The sequence below is a fragment of the Pelodiscus sinensis genome, chromosome 2 (assembly GCF_049634645.1).
Source record: "Pelodiscus sinensis isolate JC-2024 chromosome 2, ASM4963464v1, whole genome shotgun sequence".
NCBI lineage: Eukaryota > Metazoa > Chordata > Testudines > Trionychidae > Pelodiscus > Pelodiscus sinensis.
Window position 1 is genome coordinate 54,565,110 of NC_134712.1, and position 17,930 is coordinate 54,583,039.

The 17,930-nt window shown below is 42.1% G+C and overlaps 1 protein-coding gene across 1 annotated transcript in view; it reads right to left on the reverse strand.

The window, feature by feature from the left end:
• The window catches only part of KCNB2 (potassium voltage-gated channel subfamily B member 2), a 289,816-nt gene extending 282,172 nt beyond the window's left edge, over positions 1–7,644 (reverse strand). Inside the window, exon 1 of the mRNA XM_006131524.4 lies at positions 6,942–7,644. The gene's annotated coding sequence lies outside the window, so the exon portion shown is untranslated. The remainder of the gene's footprint in view (positions 1–6,941) is intronic.
• Between the last annotated feature and the right edge of the window lie 10,286 nt (positions 7,645–17,930).

Below are 17,930 nucleotides of genomic sequence, written 5' to 3' on the forward strand. Positions count from 1 at the left end.
ATTATCTGATTTGTATTAATCTTTGGATAAAAGTAAAACTAAAACCATACTCATGAATCCAGGGTGTTTATCAGAATCTGAGTTGAAAGCTTGAATTTATTGATGGAATTTAACTATTGAATCAAGAGTATTCCAAAATTAGAGTAAATTGAATTTCAGAGGCAAGACTATTTTATTTGTAAGAAATTGATTTGGAATTTAAGAGATCAGGATTCAATTCAGGTTTCTGTCAAAGACTTTCCTAGGCAAGTCACATAATATCTGTGTGCCTCAGTTATAATAAGTGCCTTTGTGCATAGTTAGACATCTACAAAAGTCCTTAGCAACAAAGTCTTATCACAGGAAAGCATTTATTACTACAAAATAAACACATATCACCAGGGGCTTTCCATGTCCCAGCTTGAATGTGGAATATGCAACATCTTGACTTCCAAGTATCACAGATTATCTGGTGGTCACCCTTCCAAAAAGTGGGCCTAAAAGATTTCCATAGTAACCTGCTAATTGCCCCAGATCCTCCTTGCCTTCTGCAGCTGTGCTGCATTCAGGCTATCATTGACTTTGGCAGCTGGCATGAGAGCACTTTTTCTTGGGAACTGTCATTTTTACATTTGATTTGTATTTTACCACACTCTACCAGAAGTGGAACTTGCATGAGTTTTGGAACAGCAAGTGTCAGGTTTGTGGGAGAGCTGATATCTGAATTATTCATATTGAGATCTAAAAGTTGGCCTAGGACTCTAAAACAAATATAGAAATGTGCACAACACTGTTAAAAAGAAAGTTCTTTTAAGATTGACATGGTAAATAAGTTAATGCATTAAAAACACTTTCCACATATCAAGCCAAAATATATTTAATAAAATTGTAAAGCAGCCTTAAATGAAATTCTGGGATACAGAGGTTAACATTTTAAAACTGGGGTAGCTAAAATTAAGCATATGAATCCATATCTAGTCCTACTGAATAACAATGGCCCAGTTTAGAGAAGTGCTGTGCATCGACACCTACCATTTATTCAGTGACAGTCAGCATCTATGAAAACCTGGCATTAAGCATTCACATAAATGTGAACTTGCAGGCCTAATTTTTGGTATTCAGGATTGACAATTTTGGCTAGAATGTAATTTCAGCACAAAACTATCCAATTAGCATCAGCAGTGATCGGTGTGGGGAAAAGAGATAGAAATAATCTGGAAAGTGAAACCTTCTAGATGGCTCCACTGTCAAGGAAAATCATTTTTTGAGGCAACTAACCTTGGCAACTATCAAATTAGCACATTAGATATAGTCAGTCATGCATTTGTGATTTCAAGGCTAATTATTGCAGTTCTAAGTCTGCTTTGATATTTCAGTGCAATTGTTCTAGCTGTAGCAAAATGCTACATTTTTTGCTCAAAATGTTCTAGTATCTCTCTGTAGCATTGGTATCCTTGCATCAGCTATCTTTGTATTCATATTGAGTAGCTGATAACAGACAATAAGGTTCATGATGTGGGAATTCATACAGTTAGACTGAAGCCATCAAACTCATTGATGACCCAAGTTTTAAAAATCAACCTGTTCTCTCATTTTTGCTGCTGCTGCACCTGTTAATTTCTTCATCAAATTTCTTTACGAATCTAAAATAAGACATTTTCTAACAGATTCATATTTAATGAACTAGTCCTTAATAAAAACAATGCTATGAACTGTCTTGAGATAATTCCCATTAAAACTCATAGGCAAGTTTATTTTGTATTACCTAGAAATAGAACAATAGTCATTGATTTCTATTTCTTAACTCTTTGTATGACCAATGGGATAAACTCATCCTTAGTGTAGTCAATGGACATTGCATTTTAGGATTTTGCATGACTAATTTTCATAACAGCTTTATTTTCTATTTCCTTCCAACATTATTATCTAGCTATCTATTTTAGAAATGTGCATATGTCAGTCTGTCTGTGAGTCTGTTTGTTCAAGAACTCCTCCTAAATGGTAGGAGTTAGGTCCACCAAATTTGGCATACAGCTTCCTCTTCTCCTGACTTAAAGCAAGGTCAGGGTTTGGTTATGCCAGGAAAACAGGATCTACCTGGAATGGGATTTTTTTCTATAAAATTGAAAGGGTGGGGGCTGTTCGGAGGGATAGAATGAGGGCTGCTGGGGAGGGGCTCATCATCTTGACAGACACCAGACCAAGAAAGAAGTCCCTTGCCCCAAACCCCTCTCCCCCAGCCCTTGGCCACAGCAGGGAGGCAGTCCTGTCAAACGGCCCCTCCCCAGAGATTTTGGCCGTAGCAAGGAGGGGAAGCCCTGACAAACAACCCCTCCCCCAGGCCATGGGAGAAGCTGCAGGGCAACATGGGCAGCCTTCCCCTGGCCTGGGGCAAGCTGGCAGGAGGAGTGAACATCCCCGCCACTCTAGACCACCCCTAAGGAGAAGCCAGAGGCCAACTCTACCTTCTGCCCTGAGCTCCCCTTCCTCACTGCCCCCCTGCCATGATTCCCGCAGCACCAACCTCTGCCTGAATCCCTTCTCACCCTCCAACCCTCACTCACACACCCCACACACATTCCCAGCCTCCTTTCCCTGAGCCCCTCTTCAACCCCTTACCCCGATACCTGCAACCTCCACACCTCCAGCCTCTGTCCTGAGTCCCCTACATCCCCAGAGCCCTGCCCTGACTCCTGAACCTCCCACATCACCAGCCCCTTGCCCTGAAGGATCCAGACAACACCAGGTAAGTCTTCTAGTCTTACCTAAAAGGCTGATATTTTATCTGCTTAAGAACTAGCACACAGTACCGTGGCAGCATGCATAAACTTCTGCAGTGTCACAATATACTGAGGTCTTGTTGTCATTATATTATGGGAACTAAAACTTCTATTGGCTGCCATTATTTCCTGTAAAAACTATGGCTACTGGATATGACTAGTGGTCACTAAATAGTACTATCTTATGTCTTGCCTGAAATATATTCCTGACGCATCTCACCAGTGTATCTGAAAAGATGTTAGTCCTTATTCGTCTCACTTGTCTGTGCAATTATATTGACAGCACCTCAGGGTCTGTGAAAGGATGAATGGGGTCATAATGAAGCCAAACTCTGCTTCATCTGTGATTGTTAAGAGTAGATGTTTTTGCATTTAAAAAGCCCCAAGCTTGTATGGCACCAAGACTTTTCTATTAGTGTCTGCAAGCTGTTCTTGGGTGTGGTCATCATAAATGAGTAAGAATTATTTGAGTTTTCTCAATTCTCATTATGGACTAAATACAGTTCAAAATTACCCTACTCTTATTGTATATACCTTCAGATGAATAAGTACTCAGTTACACTAATTTTGCACTGTTGAGAGTAAGCAAGTTCACCAGTGTGTGTCTAGATCTACACTACAGTTTGTACAGTAGTTCTCAAGTTCAATATCAGAAGAAAATAGAATGACCTTTCTAGTCTCCTCACCCAGAAAGGGGAATGTGGCCAATGTATCTTAACATATTTTAGATGTTGTGACTGATGCATATAATGCTGAGGGCTTTTTGTGGTCAGGAAATTAGCACTATTTTCTAACATAATCAAACTGAAGGATTACAAATTGCTATTCAATGAAAATCTTCTAGTTCAATTTTGCTATTTATTTTAAGTGTTGTAAATGTAATCTGAGTAAAAATTAACAATTCTCATGCTAAACAGCAAGATGAAATAAAAGTCTGTTATCCTCAGCAGATAGTAAGAGATGCTATCTGAAAATGTTCAATAAACAATAATAATAACAAAAGCCTACAAACAACAACAAAACATTCTTTCCATTTTAGAATTATGGCCTTGCAAACAGACCTATTAAATCATCTGCCTTCCAATCAAACCAGGTTTGTTTTCTAATGTAAAATCATGTTAATTTTATCCAGAATAATATTGAATGTCCCAAGCAATGATGTGTCCACTATTTTTAGAGGAAGAGGGAAAGACTATTTTAGACATGAAAAGATCTTAGGTTATGTGATTAAAAATTGAAGGGTTATATTGATTTATAGATAAAAGTTGCAGTCAGAAAGTAGACATTGGGTTTTACTTACTTAATGTGATAGGCAAAAGACATTCCACAAATTTAGTTCCAAATCCCTCAAATAAAGTATCTTGTACTCCACCCACTTAAAAGAAAAATGATAGTTTTTATAAGAAACCGTACATTTTCTCTCATGATGCCAATGTTCTGGTGAAAGCAATAACGCTGCAGGGATAAAAACAGTTAATTTGTAAAATTTGTCCATGTGAGTCACATTCAGATGGCTAAAACTTAAAAAGCCTCATTGTCAAAAATATATCCTAGTGAAGTGGCATACACCGACTTCATTAGACATCACCCACAATTCTTAAGAGCTATATACATATTATTGCAAGATTAAAATGTATAAACTAAAAACAGAATTCTTGAATAAAAATGACACACAAAGGTTTAAAAAAATCATACTTTTAAAGAGTGTCTGTGTACTGTCTGGTCATTTTTTAAAACAAAACTAGTGATTTTTAAGTATCTCAATTCTGAGATCCCTAACTTGGGTCCCTAATTTTGGGGTCCCTCAAGAGTGTGGACATATCAGAGAATGAGTTATCTGTACTTCCTGTAAAATAGTTTATAAAAGAACAAAATATGAACTAGAATGTTGGTTGGGATGCCATCTGATACATAGCTTTAAAAATAATTAGTGCCCCAAGAATAAAATGTGACTTGCACATGTACTAACATGGAGCTCAAGGAACTTGGAAAATGGAGATATTTTTTAGAAAAGTAACAAGGAAACCATCTGAAAACTATTTGGTTGAGTTTCGGTGCTTAATTTGTGCCAGTGCTTGCCAAGACTCAGGATTGGCAGTTCACAGCCCTGGCACCTCTGGGCTTGCCACATCAGATATGAAAGTAAATCATTGCTTGAGCCCCAGCACCTCTTTTGTTACAAATTAAACACAGTTGAGTTCCAAACTCTGACAAGAAAACTCCTCTAAGCTGCTACCTCTGTGCTCTTTTTCTCCTGAGTTTGTCCCCGAAAGGCAAACCAGAGCATGCCAGTTAAACTTGCCAAAAGAAAAGAAAGTGTGAAGACAAATAAATAAATGCATAGGAAATTGCACCATCAAGCCAACAGGAAATTTCAAAATGCTAAAGACAGTAGAAATGCTCAGACAACAAGAACAACAAAAGTACCATTTGGAACATCATTTCCTCCTGACCCTGATCCTGCAGACATTCTCGTATTTAGTGCATGCCTACTTATGGCTGAGGCTAACTTGAGGCCAGTGCAGCACATCAGTGAGAGCGCCTGACAGAGAAAGGAGGAGAGCAGTGGAGTTTGAGCACTCTCCGTTTTGAAATCAGCATGTTGAAGTATCTTTTAAAAAACAAGTTGGGGGCATCTGAAAGTACAGGAGAGACCAGGGGACGAGACTGGGTGTATAAATGGCTGTAAGAAAGGGAGGACTGGGCAATACAATTTGTGTACAAACTTTTTTAACTGCACCTTAATTTTCTGACAAAGCTCACCAGATCTTTAATAGCAAATATAAGTTGATCACACAGCCAACAAATCTCACAACCACCATTAATTGAGCGATTCTACTACCTCAAAAGTCACTGACTAAACTACCTTCAGATGGCAGCAGGGTCAGGCCCTATTTCTTGATTTTATGTATAATTTTTCAGCCCTGTGTGTTTAGCCTCAAGTTCTTGATTGTGTTTCTCCACTGAATAGGTTGAAGCTTCCCTCAAACATACCAGGTGGGTAAATGAGAACTCTGTGTGGTTTTAAAGCTTCTTCACCAAGCAGCTTTCCACCATCCAGCTTCACTGCTACTCACGGTGGCAGTTCTTCCTTACTATAGGACAGGATTATGGAATGAAATCATTCTCTTAGGTGTCCTCTTAGTCATAAGGTCTTGATAAATATTTATTTGCTAAAGGACCTCTCTTCCACCTGACAGCATTAACACTCTCTATATTATATATGTGTGTGATTTTAGCAGTGATGTGGAAATTGAAGTTAGTCTCAGCAACAATGAGTTAAAATGCCCCAGAAACTGTAAATATATTGTTTATTTATATCTTAATCATTATGCAACTTGACTTGAATTAAGTCCAAGAGCTACTACAAATATGGACAGAACATATATAGGATATAAACATAAGCTTTATGTACCCGTGCATCTAAATATTGTTATAAATCAATAAAACATATTAAATGGATTAGGTATAAACATATTGCATACACACATTTATAAGTGTATACATTTATAAACATAGTATTGTATATAATCAATATAAAATAACAGTATGCTGCATTCTATTGTTTCATAGTTGTACAATGTTATAGTTTTAGTACTTTAATAAGGAGTATCTTTAAAGCAGTAGGCATATTGGCAAAGTACAATAACAGATACCTTTTGAGATATGTAAGGTTTTATTTCACCAGGTGCTCACCAGCAGTATAGTGCATCAGAAACAAGTGGTAAGCATTTATTTCTATATTTCATCAAAGGCAGAAGGTAGAATACTACAGAATGTTATTCTCCCTCGAGGAGCTTTGAAGGAATAAAAATAGAAGGCACGATTTTTCGTGTGTATGCTACATGAGAATCGCTCGACCCCATCCACAACAGGGGAATCATATTTATGAATAACGGAACCTACCAGGCATCCTTTTAAAAACAGTTCTGTGCATGGAAACAGCATCGCTTTACAGCTCTCGGAGAAGCATTTTGCATGTTGCACTTTTGCGTGTGCATTAAACGAGAAAGCTCCCAGCTACCTTACTTATAAATATCTTAAGTCAGATCTGGGCACTCTAAGTCCACTTGGAGCCATATGGCAGTTTCCACCTCCTTTGCAACTAATAGCGTTAAGCAGCAGTGATGATTCATTCTTAAGAAAGACTCCACAGTAGAAGAGAAATGCCCCTCCGCTTACCTTATTCAAACACAGCACGTTCAGCATAAACACAGGCAGGAGACCACAAAAGGCTCAGGGATTCCCTCTTTCTTCCAGGGGCTGTTCTCCGTTTTCCTTTGCAAGTGATCTGTTGACAACCCCGCGGAGAGAGGAGAGGTTTGTTTTGGTGGCTTCTTTCTGATGCTGATTTTTGCTCTGTTCCTGACTCCTCCGAAATCACGGTCCCCCCCGGGACGGAGGGGGCTGAGGGAGGACAAAAAAGGGGAAAGCCATCCCCCCCAAAACAAATCAGTGCCGCGGGCGGCTAGGATTGCAGGCGGAGAAAAAAAGGAAAAGCTCCTCTCTCCCCAGCGTAATCTCCCTCCGGTTGCATGTGATGTGGTGGCTGCTGGTGGTGGTGGGTGTTGGTGTGTGTCTGCGGATGTGTGCGCTGGGTAAAGGGAACAGCAGCGGGCCGGTGTGGCGCTCGGCACAGCAAGGAGTGAGCTGTGGAGACAATCAGAGGCACACGCAGGCATACGCTGTGCGCACACACACGGACTGCACACTTGAGGAGCTCCATTCCCGTTAGCCGGGCTGTACATCCATGGACGCCCTCTCTGCTCCTAGCGAGGGGGCATGCAACCACACAGCCAGGGCAACGCGCGCGCACACAACCTTCTCCCAGCCATAACACATGGACACAGCCTCACTCCCAACACCTCGCCGGGCTGGGCACACCGGAGCAGAGCTCCCTCCTGCAACCCAGGGTACATACAGCCGCACACCCTGCCCCCACGCAGCCAGGGTGCACTCCCACGCCTCTAAACACCCACTAGCTCTCCCTCTCTCCCTCCACACGCTCTTCCCAGCGAAGTGACACATTCACACACTAACAAACCCAGAGACTAACGATCTCGATTGGCATGACAACCTGCACGAGGTGTGGCTAACCTGCGAAAAGTGGGGAAGCCCTAAGTGTCAACAAGACAAGGGGCGTCTGCACCGAGGCAGTCTCGATCCCTCGTGTCCTTTGCCATTATTGGCAAGTTCGGATCGTGTAACAGGCTATTCGGGCTGCCTCTTTCTTCTTCTCTCGACCTACAGCTTCTCTCCGTTGCCTTTCAATCTCGGCTTCCTGCTAATGAGAGGAAACCGCTTTGATGCTCCCTTATGTTTTGGACATTGGATTAGAAAGGGATTCTCCATTCTCACCTTGGTTGCGTAACAGTTCCTCTGGAGGTTTGCCCTGTACTTCCTGTTTTCCAGTTCCCGCCTCTGAGTCTGTGAGGGGTAAGAGTCTGCCGTGGTTTTGCACATTTCACTGCTGGGCGGAACTGTCATTTGCTCCTCTGAGGTCTGAAGGTTCGCTGAGGGGATCTACATGGTGCTATTTCCCCACCCATTTCCACAGTGTTCCTGGGGTTTGCTCTCTTCAACATACTCAGGTTAGGGTGAGATGGTTAGTGATTTTCAAGTCTGCAAGTATTATATAGGACTGGGTAATGTTTTCAGCTGCTTGTAATGTTTGGTTCAATGCTCTTTTGCAAAAGTCAGGGCATCCCATGCACTACACACACACTGTAGGGGTGTATCTACATAGGGAAACTGAGCAGCATAGCTATAGCAAATAATGTCACTGCTATACTTAGGCCAAAATAACTCCTGCATAAGGATATTATTCTAGAAAAACCATTAGGGATAAGGAATGACTGCCATTTGAGGAGAGATTAATAAAACCGGGACTTTTCAACTTGGAAAAGAAATGACTAAGCTCTGCTCTGCCTCTCTTCAGTACTCTGGACCGCCCACATCTACCATCTCCACCCTAGGAACCGTGAATGATGCAAGCTTCACAGGGATGCTTCCCAATCCCTTGTTGTGGGGAGGGGGAAAGATGTGAGGGAGAGCAGACAGATGTTTGGAGAGATATAGCTCAGTTTATTCCCCAATTTGCCCTCCACAGAAGCTGGGCCAAGACTTCCCATGAACCCTACAGCTGCATACAGAGAAGTAAGAAGGATCATGTATGCAGCTACGCCTGAAGAATACAGGAAGATAAGAGAGACATCTCTGAGGATGTGGGGTGGGATGGGGGTGTGGACAGGGACAAGAACAAATCCTCTTCCCTCTAAAACTACAAAATATGCCAGAAACTATTGGAAGTGGGGTAGAGAGATCATCTCTGTAGGTTGGCTTACCCCTCCACTCTACCCCACCCCAGTTCCTACACAGGGATGGAAATGGTTATCTAGCTCTTCTCTTCTGGTTGCAACTGGAGCCATTTGCTTTCATTCTCCTTCCCATAGTAGAGATACATTCACAATGGAGGTGGTAGGGCAGTTTCCATTCCTTCAGTGCCCTCATACATAGAAACATCCTCCTGCAATAGCTTCTCAATTCAGAGCAAGCTATCAGTTATCCTGCATATCAACTTTTGCCTACCCCAGATCCAGATTAGGTACCAGCTGGTGCAGAGAGAAAAACAGACAACAACTTTCCCTCTCTAGGAGGATTTTTATCTCCCCTCAGGCCCTCTGTTTCTTTTTTATTGGCTTCCCCTGCTGAGGTGGCACAGCTGTCACTTCTTGCTCCCAGGAACTGAATGAGCCACAGCTGCCAGCTCTTCCTGCCAAGTAGGGCAGCTCAAGTATTCTTTAAGTGCCTGTTTCTCCAGGGAAGAGACTGGCTGACACAGAGATGGGGCCCTGTTGTGAGTTCTATAGATGATGTTTGGTACAGGTGCCATTACTTGATGCACAACCACACCCAAGCCCTATAGCTGTTGCTGCCTCTTCCTTCCTAGCTTTGTAAGTAGAGGCTTACAAAACCAGGCATCAAGGAAGACAAGATAAGATCAGAGATAAGATCATTTAGGGAGGACAAATCATGGACAAGATATCTTCATTAAAAGAACCACAACCTTGGCTTTTTTGGCTGCAAAAATGAAATTGATTCCTTAGTCAGTCTTCTCCAAGGGGCTGGGATTTTTGATCTGGACAGACCCGAATGAATACGTAGAAATTGCGGTGGGAGCAGAAATCCTTGGCATATATTAGAGAGCACCAACAGAAAACCCCTTTGAACTGAGTGGACACATATGAATAAAATGTCAAAAGAATCTCAATTACACAAAACCTGACATTTCAGATCTGGACATTGCCTTGTGTATGAGATTCTAGCAGCTTTTCTCAGGCAGGCGGAATACCTCCTGGAGCTCCAAGGTGCACTGGATTTTATAAGGCTTGAATATTGTGTACTCCTCTCTGCATCCCCATTGGGCTATTTAATTATTTATACGAAGTGGCATAGCTTCAGCAGGAGAGTCTAAGGGAACCCAATATCAAGCTATCCAGTGCTTTGAACTCTCACAAAGCCCTCTTCAAATCCCTTCATCTCATCAGGCAGAGGAGGAATTGAAAAGGAGGCTGACAGATTACCATTGGAAATGCTGAATTATGAAGAGATCCTGGGAGATGGAAACTTGTGACATTATTACATTTTTTAGATGAACATACAAAACATTGTTACAGCCACTGTTATATGTTTGCATGAAATACGAAGTAGGAGAAGTAAGATGACTATGAAAAATTTATGCTTCTGTTTATACTATTCATATACATGTATGATGTTTGTATTTGAAGTTATGAGTATTGGCTATGTACTTACTTGTATTTGACAATTGTATTGACAATGCATGTGTTAATTCTGTGGTGCCTACTGTATATTTATGACTATTTCACTGTGTTTGTCACTGATCCATTGAGTTGTATGACACTGTATGATAACAAGTAAGTTGGGGCTTTCACTGCTACTAAGTTTTCTGCTGTATATGTTGAGAACTAATAAGGATGAATTATTTTCCAAACAATACCATTTTATTTTCTAATCATAGAAATGTAGGACTGGAAGAGTCCTCAATAGTCCAGTCCCTTGCACTGAGGCGAACAAAGTATTATATATGCCATTCATGATAGGAGTTTGTCAAACCTGTTCTTCAGAACCTCAGATGACAGAGATTCTACAACCTCCTTAGGTAATTTGTTCCAGTTCTGAACTACCCTGACAATAATTAAGGAGAACAATTTGCCCCTCTCCATTTTATAATGACCCTTTACATACAAGAAGATTGTTATCATGTCACTCTCCCCCGCCCCCCAGGCTTTTCTTCTCCCAACTAAACTCACCTAATTTTTTTCAATCTTTCCTAGCACATCATGTTTTCTAAACCAGTGGCTCTCAGACAGGGATACATGTACTCCTGGGGTTACATAGATGTTTTCCAGGGGATACGTCAGCTCATATAGATATTTGCCTAATTTTACAACAGGCTACATAAATAGAACTAGCAAAGTCTGTACAAATTACACTTTCATATAGATAAATGAGAAAATAAGCAAACTTATAGTAACAAAATGTGCTGTGACACTTGTATTTTTATGTCTGATATTGTAAGCAAATAATTTTTAAGTGAGATGACATGTCAGTCATACAAGAAAAGTCAGACTCCTGAAAAGGGTACAATTGTCTGGAAAGGTCGAGAATTGCTGTTCTAGACCTTATGATCATTTTTGCAGCTCTCCTCTGGACTTTCTCCAGTTTATCCACATTTTTTTCCAAGGTGTGGTGCTCAGAACTGGACACAGTACTCCAACTGGGGCCTTATCAGTGCTCAGTAGAGTGGAAGAATCACTTCTCAAGCTTCACTTACAACACTACTGTTAATTAGGGATGTTAAATTTAGATTAATTAACTAAAAGTGGAAGCCCACCAGGGAGCACAGGGCCAGTGGGAGACTGCCTCTGCACTCTCTGCAGTGCCTAAGACTTAGAAATTATAAGAGTCCCCCTGCGACTCTTGTACATTTCAAAAGCATAATCACAGCAGAACTGGCGCAAGTGGAAACTGCTTAAGTCCCTGCTCACACTATTTCCCACTGTGCTTCTACCTCCTCTGCCCCCGGCGGAGATGGTACTGGGGGGAAACTGGCTTTTAAGCTGGCTCCCCCAGCACTGGCTCCTGCTCCCCTCCTTGCTGCCTCTCTCTGATAGAGGCAGCAAGGGAAAGGGGGGGGAAGGGACTAGTCACATCACTAGTTGACCAGTTGCTTACACCCTTACTGTTAATACCTCCAAGAATGATGTTCACTTTTTAGCAACAGTGTCACACTGTTGACTCAGTTAGTTTGTGATCTACTGTATCCTGCAGATCCTATTTTGCGGGGTTTCTTCCTAGACCAGTGTTTCCCAAATAGTGTTCCGCAAAGTGAAAGTAAGGGCTCCGCAAGAACCTGGTTTTAGGGGCAGGCAAGCCAGGAGGTTGGTGGTTTTTTTTTTTTTTTTTTGCTTGCCTGTTTCCCTAACCCCTTTTTTTTTTGCTCAACTAATTTTATAAAATTGGGAAACACTGTCCTAGATAGTCAGTTCCCATTTTGAATTTGTGCAATTGATTATTCCTTCTTAAGTGTAATACTTTGCATTTATCCTTATTGAATTTCATCATATTTAATTCAGACCATTTCTCCAGTTTGTCAAGATCATTTTGACTTTTAATTCTGACTTCTAAAGTGATAGCAATCCCCATGAAACAGTATCAAAAGCATTACTATAGTCAAGATATATTACATCTACTGCTTCTCTGCTTTCCAGAAGGCTTATTAGCCTGTCAAAGGAAGATACTAAGTTGATTTGATATGGTTTGTTCTTGACAAAATCCATACTGGCTATTATTTATTACCTTATTTTCTTCTTACAAATTATTATTTGCTCCATTATCGTTCCACAAACTGAAGTTAAACTGACTAGTCTATAGGTCCCTGGATTGTCCTTATTAACCTTTTTATTTATATGTATTATATTGCCTTTTTCCTGTCCTCTGGTATCTCTCTTATTCTCCACAAGTTCTTAGAGATAATTGCTAGTGGCCAAGGCCTTGAATGTTCTAGGATATATTTCATCAGGCCTTTATGATCTGGAAAATCTAACGTGTCTATGTAATTCTTAACTTCTTATTTTAGCCCCATTTCCTACCCATTTATGCTGATGTTCTCTATGGGTATGTCTACACTACAAAGTTAATTCGAACTAACAGCTGTTAGTTCGAATTAACTTTCATAGGCACTACACAGGCAAACCGCTAGTTGGAACTTAATTCGAACTAGCGGAGAGCTTAATTCGAACTAGGTAAACCTCATTCTATGAGGACTAATGCCTAGTTCGAATTAAGTAGTTCGAATTAAGGGCTGTGTAGCCACTTAATTTGAACTAGTGGGAGGCAAGCCCTTTCCAGCTTGCCCTGGTGGCCACTCTGGGCACAACCAGGGAAACTCTGGAGGGGATGGACCGAAGACAATGACCAAGGCATTTGTCCCATGCCATCCATCTCCAGCCTTCCACAAACAGAGGCCAGGGACACCATTTCTACTTACTGGCTAATAGCACTCCATGGACCCAACCTCCATGACTTGATCTTACTTCTCTTTAAACTCTGTTATAGTTCTAGCCTTCACAGCCTCCTGCAGCAAAGAGTTCCACAGGTTGACTATTTGCTTTGTGAAGAAGAACTTTCTGTTATTAGTTTGAAGCCTGCTACCAATTCATTTCATTTGGTGTCCTCTAGTCCTTCTATTATGGGAACTAATGAAGAACTTTTCTTTATGCACCCTCTCCACACCACTCATGATTTTATAGACCTCTGTCATATCCCCCCTCAGTCTCCTCTTTTCTAAGCTGAGAAGTCCCAGTCTCTTTAGCCTCTCTTCATATGGGACCTGTTCCAAACCCCTGATCATTTTAGTTGCCCTCCCCTCTCCCACCTCCTTTTCCCAGTCTCCCTGAGTTTTGTTCAATAAAGAGAGTTTCTATTTTTGAACACACGTGTCCTTTATTTTGTACATCAGGAAGGGAGGCTAGGGAGGGGTAAGTGGAAAGAGGTGAGGGAGGAATGGGGTACGAGCCCCCAATGGGGAGGACTGGGGTGGCTCTGCAGGCTCCTCGGGGTGGAAGCTCTCCTGCAGCCCCCCGATTGATCCCCCCCCCCGGATGGCAGCCTGCGGCAAGTGCAGCCGGGCTGATGGCCGAGTGCTGTGATGTGCCGAGTGTGGGCATTCAGGGCACTCCAAGCCAGGACTGCTTTGCTGTCCCTCATCGAGTTAGACAAGCGAGTGGGGAACCCCATAAAACTGTCTGTCCGGGGTGGGGATCGGGTCCCTTTAAGCACAGCCCTCGGCTAGCCTGAGACAGCAGGTCCACGCTCTAAGTCCTAACCTGATGCTCTGCCGGCACTGCTTCCGGCCATCCTTAACCTCGGTTCAGGGTCCACTTAATGTGGACATGCTAGTTCGAATTACAAAATGCTAATTCAAACTAGTTTTTAGGTCTAGATGCACTAGTTCGAATTAGCTTAATTCGAATTAAGTTAGTTTGAATTAGTGCTGTAGTGTAGACATACCTTATGTTACTCATCCAATCACTATTACATTTGTTGTGAAAATGAAAACAAAGAAGACATTTAACGCTTCAGACACTGATGTATTTTCTGTTATTGTCTTTCCCTCTTCGTTGAGTAATGAGTCTACCCTGTCATTGTCTGACTGGGTGCCTGGGATGGACCACACTGAGAATGAGTAGACTATAAGAAATGACAGACAATTCCACCATATCAGTAGCAAAAAAGCTGGTGTGGCACCACACTGGTTAGCAAGATGCCAAACAGAGTTCCCTTTAGGCATTCCAGCTCTTGGTTCACATCCACACCAATTGGTCTAATACGAAGGGTGAAAACCCAATTCATCATACAAGATATTCTATTAATCCCAAGGGATCTAACATTTATGCCCAGGTCTATAAATATCTCAGATACTACCCAAATATCATTCTTATTTAAGATACTTAAGATTTATTAATACAAATAAAAATAGAGTTATACATGGTTAAAAGATTATATGCATACAAATGATCGCAAAGTCCTTGGATCATATTTGTAGTAGTGATGGAATAGCCTGCTAGCTTGAAAAAGTCTCACTAATAACTTCTAAAAGATTGGAAGGTTCTCAGTCCACAGTTCAAAATACTCCTTTTAGTTTTAAATCCATAGCTTCATCAGCTATATCTTCCTGTGTATTAATGAGGAAGCTTAGGTGCCAAAACAGTACCAAGTCACCAAGACCAGATGGCATTCACCCAAGCTTTCTGAAAGAACTCAAATGTGAAATTACAGAATTATTATCTCTGGTTTGTAACTCAGCTTCTGTACCAAATGACTGGAGGATAGCTAACGTGACACCGATTTTTAAAAAGGGTTCCAGAGTTGATCCTGGCAATTACAGGTCCGTAAGCCTGACTTCAGTAATGGGTAATGTGGTTGCAACTAGAGTAAAGAATAAAATTGTCAGGCTCATAGATGAACATAATTTGTTGGTGGAGAGTCAACATGATTTTTGTAAAGGGAAATTGTGTCTCACCAATGTACTAAAATTCTTTGAGGAAGTCAACAAGCATGTGAACGAGGAAGATCCAGTGGATATAGTGTACTTAGATTTTAAAAAGTCTTTGAAAAGGTCCTAAAGGCTCTTAAGCAAAGTAAGCTGTCATGGAATAAGAGGGAAGGTTCTCCCATAAACTGGTAACTGGTTAAAAGATAAGAAACAAAGGGAGGAACAGTCAGTTTTGAAAATGGAGTGAGGTAAATGGTGGTTTTCCAAATGGTCTGTTCTGGGACCAATCCTATTCAACATATTCATTAATGATCTTGGAAAAGGGATAAACAGCGAGATCGCAAAATTTGCAGATGATACAAAACTTCTTGAGATATTTAAGTCTAAAGCAAACTGAAGCACTTCAAAGGCATCTCACAAAAATGGGTAACTGGGCAACAAAATGGCAGATGAAAGTCGATGTTGATAACGCAAAGTAATGCACAATGTAAAACATTCTTAATGATACAAATAAAATGCTGGGGTCTAAATTATCCATTACCATTCAAGAGAGAGAAATGGAAAAGGTTCAGAAAAGGGTAACCAAAATGATGAGGTTTATAGAAAAGCTTCTAAATGAGGAGAGATTAATAATCTTTGAAAAGAGACAACTAATGGGGGGATATGATGGAGGTCTAAAAATCATGACCTCATGGCCACGGCAGGGGCGCCTCCAGGGTGGCCTCTGGCCGCAGTGCCTCGAGGCTGGCCCTGGATTATGTGGCTGCGGCAGCAGTGTCTCCGGCTTCTGGGACCGCGCAGCTGTGGCAGCAGGGCCTCCCTCTGGGGTGGTCTCAACAGCATGGCTGCAGCTGTTGCTTCAAGAGAACATGAAGCCAGGTAAGGTTCCCCCTCATGCCCAGACCCCTCCACCCTAATCCCATCACTTCCGTCCCTCCCAAGACTCAACACCAGAAAAGTAAATCTGGTCTATGGGAAGCCCTGAACCTCAGTTTCCCCCTTTCCTTCCCCTCACTCTGTGAGGCTGGGGCACCAGAGGAGTCAGGTGTCTCAGTTGGGGCCACATCAGTGAGTGTTAGGGGGGTTTTAGAGAAGATTTTGCTTCTCATTTGTGTGGTCCCCAACTGATTTTTTTGTGGGGCAGTGACCCCAGACCCAAAAAAGGGTTTCCCCCCCTCTCCCATAAATAAAGAAAACATTGAAACCTTTTGAGTTGGACATAATATTTTACTTTATTTAAAATGAAGTTTAATAGCTAACACAAGAAAGTTAAAACGATTAATCTGTTTCATAACTTAAATTAAACTGTTCTTACTAGCTGCAGCTGGTTCAGAAAATAAGGTCACTGTACCCAGCAGGGTAGTTCTCAACCTCACCCCTTCCACTGAGGCCCCATCCCTTCTGCCTGAGGCCCCGCCCCTTCTGGGCTGGCCCGCAGCCACTTCCAAAATTTGTAAAGTGGCACCCCCCTTCCAAAATTATTGCCCACCGCTGCCCTAGTGCAAGCTTCCCGCACCACACTCCTGCCAGCGATTTCCTGTAGCTCTCTCCAGTTGCTCCTTACCAGGAGTTCTATGTACTCCCATTACCTCTGTTACACATTCCCCCCTCCTGTATTAGCAGATCTGTGTGCACTCTGATTTCAGCTCCTCACCCCACATTGTTTCTCACACTCACTGAAAGGAGCTCTATGTGACCTATCTTCTTTCATACCAGGCTTTGCCAATTTCACCCCTCCCACATCACCAGGAGCTCTGTGGACCCCATCCCATACCTCTCCCTGTCTATTCCTAAGTCCCCCATTTTTCCCCCATGGCATAGGATGTGTGCACCCCATTTCCCCTTTCCCCCTCATTCCTGCCATTCCAGCCTTCCCACTACATTAGGGTCACCCAATCATCCCCTGCTAAAGATTCGGTATGCCCCATTCCTCCTCCCCCTCCCCCTCCTATTTCTACTCCCCCCCCATGCCAGAGACACTCTGTGGCCCCCTTTTTCCATTTATGGGTCCTTCATCCCTCCCTTCTGTCATAAGCTCTGTGTGTTCCCCATTCCCTCCTTTTTCTCCATGCTTCTCATTCCCCTTCATATCAAGCTTCTCCAGTCTCCTCACCACCACAGGAGAGCCCCCGCATGCTCTCCCCATGGTTCAGGCTCTATGTGAGCCCTCCTTATCCCCTTTTCCCTCTTTTTTTCCTTCCCCTAATGGTAAGAACTCTGTCTGCCCCCTCTAAAGAGCTGGTAGAGTGTCACGTATCTCTAATTTTCCCTCTTTCCATTTTCTGATCTCTCCCGCACCACAAATCAATAAGGTTCTGGCTACTGATGTCTGACATTCCCTGAAATTTTGGAACTAATTGGACGCAGGATTCAGAAGATGTTGCATTACAAACAGATAGAGAAATACTGTCAAGTTGAATGCAAAGCCTCAAATAAGGAGAGTTTATGCTCTGTACAGTATCCTGATATGTTGCACAGTAAAACAAAATCAGAATGGAAATCTAGAACATAAGAACATAAGAACATAAGAACGACCGTACTGGGTCAGACCAAAGGTCCATTTAGCCCAGTATCCTGTCTACTGACAGTGGCCA